Source organism: Saimiri boliviensis, chromosome 15 (genome assembly GCF_048565385.1).
Source record: "Saimiri boliviensis isolate mSaiBol1 chromosome 15, mSaiBol1.pri, whole genome shotgun sequence".
In the NCBI taxonomy this organism is placed as follows: domain Eukaryota; kingdom Metazoa; phylum Chordata; class Mammalia; order Primates; family Cebidae; genus Saimiri; species Saimiri boliviensis.
Window position 1 is genome coordinate 22,723,887 of NC_133463.1, and position 9,401 is coordinate 22,733,287.

Consider the following 9,401-nt stretch of genomic DNA (forward strand, 5'->3'; position numbering starts at 1 on the left):
TGGGGGCCTCAGTATTTTCTCTTTATGCCTTCAGCTGATTTAAATTTTCAATGAGCACTACTGACTTAAATGTTAATCACATCTAAAAAATATCTTCAGAGCAACATCCAGACTGGTGTTTGGCCCAGCAACTGGGCACCACAGCTTAGATGAATTGACACATAAGATAAATCACCACAGACTTCTCCACTTGGATCGCTACACACCTTCTTAAGTCACACTTAATCTCCAAGTGAAGACAACAGCACAGTCATACTTCTGCCTAACACAATACAACTATCTTGAGTGCAACCAAAAATACACTAACCCTTTTCCCAGAGGAGAAAGCAAAGTCCTTGAGTAATGTTCATTCTTCTTAACATCTTGTAACTTAAATATTACTATGATATTGTCTTAGCACATGAAATGCTGCTGTAACAGAATACTAGAGACTGGGAAATTCATAACGAACAGAAATGTATTGACTCATGATTCTGGAGGCTGGGAAGTTCAAGACTGAAGGGTCAAATTTGGCGAGGGCTTTTGTCCTTTATCTTCCCATGGCAGAAGGGAAAAGAGAGAGTGAGAGAGTGAGAACAAAGGGTATGAAACTTGCCCTTTATAATGACACACTCTTGCGGTAATAGCCTAATCACTTCTCATTAGGCTCACCTCCCAGCATTATTGCCTTGGGGATTAAGTTTCTAACACATGGTCTTTGGGGGACGCATTTAAACCACAGCAGATGTTAAGTTGATAACACTGGATGTAAAATCAATACGTCTTATGTTATATGTTAAGGAGACATGGGAGGAAAGAAAACAAGGTATTTGCCCAATACACACATATATGCATTCAAACGAAATAAGGAAACAATTACTATCTTCATTTCTGTAAATGGTCATGTGGTTGTAGCTAATACTTAAAACTGTCTTCTTGGTTCTGGGCACCGTGGCTCATGCCTGTAATTCCAGCACTTTGGAAGGCTGAGGCAGGAGGATTTTTTGAGGCCAGGAGCTTGAGACCAGCCTGGACAACATAGTGAGAACTCACCTCTGTTTAAAAAGCAAAAACAAGTGCTCGCCTCGGCAGCACATATACTAAAATTGGAATGATACAGAGTAGATTAGCAGAGCCCCTGCGCAAGGATGACATGCAAATTCGTGAAGCATTCCATATTTTTGAAACTTCGAACTATGAAAAAAAAAAACGACTTTCTTTCATTATCCATTCTGTATTCCCCTTGCTCTCAACAAGCACATCACTCAGGTAGTCATGGTTGTTTACCTAGTCAGGTGACTCAAATCTTCATTCATGGAAGATCTAAGTAAGCCATTAGTAATTGTGCCTGAATTGGGTTGTAGTTTTTCATATGGTAGGACTAAGAGACGCCCTAATAGGTCTCCTGCATTTCAGTCTTTTTTGTATCTCCATTGTGTTGTTGCACACCAGTTTCCCTTGGCAATCGGAATCAACCATCCCAGTAGTACATTAATTCCCTTCTTTGCCTGCTAATTCAGAGGCACAAGGGAGCCAAAGTGTCCAGGTAGCAATCTTAACTTCCAATTCAAGGAGTCATTGCTGTGTTTGCTAGTGGAAGAATTCTTCCCTTTGGAACTATGACTTCTAGGTTAGCAGGACATAAAGTCTCAGGAGTAGGAAGCAAAAATTTTGCTAGTGAATCAGTAGCATGGTAGTGATACTCCCTCCCCTCACTGTTCTATCAAGCCAGAGATGCTTCAGGATGGTGGAGAACATGTAAGACAAGTGAATTTCATTTCCTACTGCACTTCACTTACCATAAAATGAGTTTCATGATCAGAAGCAATGCTGTGTAGAATGCCATGATGGTGAATAGGAGGACCCATTCTGTGGATACCAGTCAGCCTCCTTCCCAGAGACTCCTGTCATCCATCATTCAGTGAACTCATAAACGAGGTGACCATGAAGACAATATGGACTTCCAGTCAGTGGATGCCACTGCTAAGTTCTCAATCTGCCAGCAGCAGAGACCAACCTGAGTCTCCCATATGGCACCATTCCCTAATCAGCTAGCTACCTGGTGGCAGGTCGATTACACTGGACTGCATCCAACATGGAAGAAGCAGCATTTATTCTGGTTATAGATACACCTTCCCTGCACAAAATGCTTCTGTGAAAACTACCATTATAAACCACTTTGCTCAGAAGCACCATCTCTTTGCAATATTTTTCAAAAGAATATACATAGCACTGAAATAGTAGTGTTAAAACAGTCTAACTCACTTTCTTTTGTGACCAAAAATCTAGTATTCTATTTGTAATAGATTCATTTACATAAACTTGCTCTAAAATGCAAAATAATCATATTCATAAATGACAATTGGTTATAAACATAATACCAGCAATGTGATATATCTGTAGTGATAGAGTGAGTGCTCTATTCAGTATGCTTTCCATCAGTGTATAGAATGGGTTGTCAGTGCCAAGCTGAGAAGATTTGGATCCCCACAGGCATAATTTCAAGATTTTTTCATAGTATAGTGGAATTTTGTAGGATTTTATATTAAAAAAAAAAACTGGATACCCAGATTCTTTATTGAACAAACCCTCCCAGTGCTTTTGGCTTGGTTTCACTGTTGGCTTTTTCTTGATTTTTGCTAGGTTTTTCATATGTTAAATTTTAAGTAGGGACATTGTTGCAATTCTTTAAGGAGTTTTTATCTTCGGTCTGCTCACTCCTAAAATGATGTTTTTTAAATGAACCAAAAGGATATATTTTATATACTGTGTTTTAAATAAATAGTATTTATTTAAAATGTGTGTAATAGTATCTATTTTAAAGTACTATGCTATGATGGGTAGTAAGTACTATTTTAAAGTACTATGCTATGATGGGTAATACTATGCTATGATGGGTAATCTATAATCAATGAAAATGTGTGTAATAGTATCTATTTTAAAGTACTATGCTATGATGGGTAATCTATTTTCTTTAAAATTTGTAATTCTTTCATTTCCCTTAAATATATCATTAACTTGCGATGATCTTAACTACATTTTAACTCTGTTCTGGAGTGATTATGTTTTCTTTATGACGGGCTGTTTTATCTTTTTTTTTTTTTTGCCCTTTTTCTTGTCCCTACTTATTGTTCTTTTCTATTCTTTGTCTTAACGTCCCTTTATCATATACTTTCATTGCTTACTTGCTTTTCATCTAACTCTGTAACTCTTTTCCTATAATCCTAAATGATTTGTGTCATGTATCAAACTAAGTTTTTACTGTATTTTTCACCGTTAATCAGTTTTTGTCATTTTTAAGGCACCCTCAAATATGATTTTAATTTCAAATAAACTTCCCATTTGCTATTGACATAACTATAATGTTTGTATACATCTTACTTTCCCATGACTTTCAATTAACCATGAACAACTACAGTTTTTAAACTTGATTTAAGTATGATGCTATAAAAATATACTTTGTTAATATGCTTGAAATTAAATTGTAACATATTCCTTATTTGGGGAAAGCCTGTGCACATCTCTCTGTCAAGCATATATGGCACCTTATCATATTTGCTTGAGTATTTTTTCTCCTGCTATTAGATTGTAAGCCCCTTAAAAGCAGGAACCACATTTAAATCTCTAGTGTCTGGCACAGTGCAGGTTTTTAATGAATGGATAGTAAATAAATAAATGGATGGATGAGGACAAAGTTATGTAATTTCCATGGTCTTGTCCAAAAAATACTTCCTCTGCCAGCTCCAGCTGATACCCAATGCAATTTCTTTCATAAAAGCCAAATGTTTTACTTTCCCAACTGGACTTATTTTACAACAAAAATACCCTTAGAAAAACACATTTATTTAAACCTATTAATCCAAGGCAGAAGTTCTTAATCTTGGCTGAAATTGGCTGAAAGTGAGAATCATGTCCCCATCCCAGTAAAAATAAATTAGAAACACCAGTCCCCCCACCCCAGGTGAGTCTAATGTGCAGGAAAGCTGAGAACTACTATGCCAACTAAGAGAGAAGCAACTGATGGTGTGTTCTAAGGAGCATGAAAATAAAGCGAGGTCTCTAATGACTGTGGCAGAGAAGTTCTCTGCTGAGGGAAGGGAGGTGGGGAGTTTGAAGAGTCCAGTTTGCCTTTCAGGAGGCTGGAGGTGGCAGGAGACAGGCAGGCAAAATACCGTTCAGGCAGGCAAACATAGCAAGTGTATTAGCTATACAGACTAAAACAGTAAGGGGAAAGCCTAAAGAAGAATCAAAGTTGACGTGACAGAACTTGAGAGAAGAAAAAATAATCAGTATTAGAACATTAATTCTTTAAAACCCTGACACGGTTTGGTTTTGTTGTTGTTTTTTGACTCGGAATCTCACTTTGTCACCAGGCTGGAGTACAGTGGTATGATCTCGGCTCTCTGCAACCTCCCCCTCCCGGGTTCAAGCGATTCTCCTGCCCCAGCTTCCTGAGTAGCTGGGACTACAGGGGCGTGCCATCATGCCCAGCTAATTTTTGTATTTTTAGTAGAGACCAGGTTTCACCATGTTGGCCAGGATGGTCTCGATCTCTTGACCTTGTGATCCTCCTGCCTCGGCCTCCCAAAGTGCTGGGATTATAGGCATGAGCCACCATGCCTAGCCATAAGTGTTTCTTAAGGTATCTATTATTTTTTTAAAAAAAATTAAGAAGAAAAATTATAAGTACTGTCAAAAGAGGTAAACTTTGAAGAGAAAAAAATTTAATTTTAAATTTTAAAATGAGGTCAGAAATGCCAACAAATGCTAATAAAATGGGTCTTTGAATTTTTGGGGCTTTTACAAAAAATACCGTTCAGGCTGGCAAACATAGCAAGTGTATTAGCTATACAGACTAAAACAGTAAGGGGAAAGCCTAAAGAAGAATCAAAGTTGACGTGACAGAACTTGAGAGAAGAAAAAATAATTAGTATTGGAACATTAATTCTTTAAAACCCTGACACGGTGGCTCACGCCTGTAATTTCAGCACTTCGGAAGGCCAGGGTAAGAGAATCTCTTGAGGCCAGGAGTTAGCCTGGGAAACACAGTGAGACCCCCCTCCCCCCACCACCATCTCTACAAGAAAAAAACACAAAACAATCAGGCAGGTGTGGTGGCATGTACCTCTAGTCCTAGCTACTCAGGATGCTGTGGCAGGAGGATCGCTTGAACCTAGAAGTTCAAGACGGCAGTGAGCTATGATCTCACCACTGCACTCTAGCCTGGGTGACAGAGTGAGATCCTGTCTCAAACAACAAAAAAGTATTTTTAAAATTTGTGTCTATACAATAATAATTTCAACAACATGAAAACTATATGTGACTGTGGATGAGAACTAGAAAAGAAGAGAGATATTAAATGACTGGCATGTTTAGTTGTATTAAACTTGAAGCTTGAAGTTCTAGTTCCTATTCTGCTATTAAGATGCTGTATATGTGGTGAGGTTTGGGCTTCTGGTTAAAAGTAAAAATATAGGCTGGGCGCAGTGGCTCACGTCTGTAATCCCAACACTTTGGGAGACCGAGGTGGGTGGATCACTTGAAGTCTGGAGTTTGGGACTAGCCTGGCCAACATGGTGAAACCCCATCTATACTAAATATACAAAACTTAGCCAGGTGTGGTGGCACGTGCCTGTAGTCCCAGCTACTTGGGAGGCTGAGACAGGAGAATCACTTGAACCCAGGAAGCAGAGGTTGCAGTGAACCGACATCACACCACTGCCCTCCAACCTGGCAATAAAGCAACACCCCGTCCCCCCGCCCCCGCCAAAAAAAAAAGTAAAAATAGAAAAACAAGAAGAAAGAAAAGATGCTGTGTGTCCTCACAGAGGTCTCTTCATTTCTCTGGGGCCCAAATTCCTTCTCTGCAAAGTTAGGGAGTTGAAAGCTTAAACCAAACTAGTGTTTCTTTCGAGGATCGTCTAAGAGAGCAAAGAAGTGTATAGCCCATGGCTCAGAGCCAGGGCAACCTGAAGCACTCACTGCAAGTCCAATTTTTTTTGAAGTCTCCTGTTTTGCCTTAAAGGTGCATGTCTTGGCATGTAATGTGAATTATTTCTCAAAATGCTGTTTTTTGTTTTGTTTTGTTTTTTAATGGTGTCTCACTCTGTTGCCCACGTTGGAGTGCAGTGGTGTAATCTTAGCATACTGCAACCTCTGCTTCCTAGGCTCAAGCAATCCTCCCACCTCAGCCTCCCAAGTAGCTGGAACTACAGGTGTACACCACCATGCCTGCCTAATTTTTGTATTTTTGGTAGAGACAGGGTCTCACTATGTTGCCCAAGCTGATCTCGAACTGGACTCAAGTGATCCTCTCACCTTTCAAAGTGTTGAGATTACAGGTGTAAGCCACCGATCTTGGCCAAAATGTTGTTTTTTTAAAAAAAAAGTTCATGAGCTTTTTATTATTTGCTGTTTTGTTTTTTTTTTCTTTTAAATATACAATTGAGCCCATATTGTATATACAATTTTATATTCTGCTTTTTTCACTATCATATTTATTTTATATATGTCATTAAAATACTGTTACCTTTCTTTTATTTTTATTTTTTCTTTTGAGATGAGATCTTGCTATGTTTCCCAGACTGGCCTCTAACTCCTAGACTCAGCTTCTTGAGTGGCTAGGATTACAGGCGCCGCCACCCTGCCCTGCTCGTTATTTTTCTTTTAAGAGCTATATAATATTCAGTCATATGGCTGTACTATAATGCATTACCCTTCTTCAGATTGAGATGTTCATGGTAGAGCTCAATGTGTTTTCATCTCCACTATACTCCTTTCCTACCACCTGGCTCCATGTAAAGGCTGAACTTTCTTTATACTTTCCGGTTTTTTTTTGTTTTTGAGATGGAATTTCACTCTTGTTGCCCAGGCTAAAGTGCAAGGACATGATCTCAGCTCACTGCAACCTCTACCTCCCAGGTTGAAGTGATTCTCTTGCCTCAGCCTCCCAAGTAGCTGGGATTACAGGGATGCACCACCACCCCCGGCTAATTTTTATATTTTTAGTAGAGACAGGGTTTCACCATGGTGGTCAGGTTGGTCTCAAACTCCTGACCTCAGGTGATCTGCCTGCCTCAGCCTCCCAGAGTGCTGGGATTATAGGTATGAGCCACTGTGTCTGGCCTTTCTTTATACTTTCTAATTGAATCCTCTGAAGTGCAGGAGATCATAAGATGAAAATTTTTCTCTCTCATTGCTGCAGTGTGTGAAATGGCCTCTTGGTGATATAAATTGTAATTTGTCATTTTTAGAGGTCTCACCCTAAAGAGGGGGAAGGAAGAGAACATGACTGAAGGTTGACTCCACACGAGGCCTCTGTAAAGGTTGTCACATGTCACCACCCAGCGAGGGAATGGCTATCCTACTTCATGGAATAATAAGCGGAGACTCAAAGGAACGAGTAACTGGCTACAAATTGTTCGATCCACCCCAGATCTGTGCCAGGTGGTCCTGGGCAGCACACTGGGGTTCCATAGCAGCAGTAGAGCCAGTGCAGGGTCCCCAACAGCCTCAACCAATGCAGTCTTCCCTCAGCTCCGATCTCAATTTCTTTTCTTGGCTGCACAGTGACCTTTCCTGTGATTAACATCTTATTTTTTGATGAGGATCCTTAGCATACAGCAAATAGTTTGTTTTCCAGAGGATCTATAAATGAAGGATTATTTAATGTTTAGAGCAGGAAGCAGAAAACTTTCTCTTTTTCTTTTGGTATATAATCTGTATTAGCAGACAAGGCGACAGACTGAGTGCTTCTTGGACACTGCCACTGAATGGCCACAGTGGCCAGTGGTTTTGATGTGCTGACTTCAGACACGAAGGTCCCAGAAGTAGCGCAGCCCTCTATGGGCTGGAATCTTCTTCAGTTGCTTAAGGTCTTCATGGAGCTTGTCATCCAGACCATTGACCAGGACCTGACTATAGTTTCCAGGCTTTCCATCCTTCTGTCTGTTCAAGAACTGGTTGGGGATCTTGAATGCATGGAGTTTACATAGTGGCGATCACATGTTCCACCTCATCCTCAGTGAGTCCTGCACTCCTGGTGAGATCAGTGCCTGCTTTCTCAACACCACATGAGCAGATCTTCGACGCACACCCTCAATGGCAGTGATGGCAAAGGCTATTTTCTGCCAACATGGATGTTGGTGTTGAGTACTCACAAAATAGAACTTTTTAGGGATCACAAGAGACAAGGCAGCACAAGTGACGGCGGGCAGGCCTCCTGTGGAAGAGCAAAGCTTTTCTGCAAAGAGCCGCATCATGAATATTTTAGCTTTTGCAAAATATGTGATCCCCCTCCTAACTACTCAATTCTGTCCTTGTCGTGGGAAAGCAGCCACAGACAATAGGAAACAATGGGTGGGCTGTGTTCCAGTAAAACCTTATTTAAGGACACAAATGTGAATTTCATGTAATATTCATTGCTTACAAAGTGTTTTTCTTATTTTGAGTTGTTTCCATCCATTTGAAGATGTGCAAACCATCCCTAGCTCATGGGCGGTTCAAAAGGCAGTGTGGACCATCATTTGCCAAGCATCCCACCTCCCAAATGGGTGCAATGTTAAAATGTCCAGGCTGCTGAAGTGAGCGCCAGTCGCTCCACTAGGGGGGTTCTAAAGGACATACATAAACAGAGATCTCAGCCAATAAATTCCTACTTGTACATCAACATGTGCTGAGGGTAGGTGATAGGCGACAACAGAAATGTATCTTCTATTACAACTGATAATCTGAACTAATGCACCTTTTTAAAAAATTTTACTTATTTATTTGTTTAGAGATGGAGTTTCACTCTGTCACCCAGGCTGGAGTGCAGTGGTGTGATCTCAGCTCACTGCAACCTCTGCTCCCAGGTTCAAGCAATTCTCCTGCCTCAGCCTCCCAAGTAACTGGGATTACAGGTGCACACCACCATGCCCAACCAATTTTTGTATTTTTAGTAGAGATGGGGTTTCACCGTATTGGCCAGGCTGGTCTCGAACTCCTGACCTTGTGATCCACCCACCTCGGACTCCCAAAGAGCTGGGATTACAGGCGTGAGCCACCACGCCCAGCCAATTAATGCACTCTTAAAGATACTGAACATGTTTCAGAGCAAGCAAAATGTGTATATGATATGACACTATTTTGGTGACCAAAAAAAGCATTTATACTAATCTAAGAAACAAAATAACTGCCTTTAAACAGATCAATGTGATTAATAGATGATAAGATACTACACTTTATATTTTTTATTTTTATAAAGCATTCATATAGTTATATGAAATTGTACTGAAGAAATCAATTCCATTGATATAATTATGGGCACTGGTACATAACTAAGAACTGACTAAAAGACCAGAAGAAAACCTGTCATGCTTTAAGTTAAAGGCAAAAGCACTGCGAACCCTTTGATACCTGGCATGCTGTCAACTAGAAAGCTT

General features: G+C 40.2%; 1 non-coding gene across 1 annotated transcript; it reads left to right on the top strand.

The window, feature by feature from the left end:
* Positions 1-1,055: 1,055 nt before the first annotated feature.
* On the top strand, positions 1,056-1,162 carry LOC120362381 (U6 spliceosomal RNA). The gene has a single exon (XR_005578298.1). It is a non-coding gene; the product is annotated as a U6 spliceosomal RNA (small nuclear RNA).
* Positions 1,163-9,401: the final 8,239 nt, after the last annotated feature.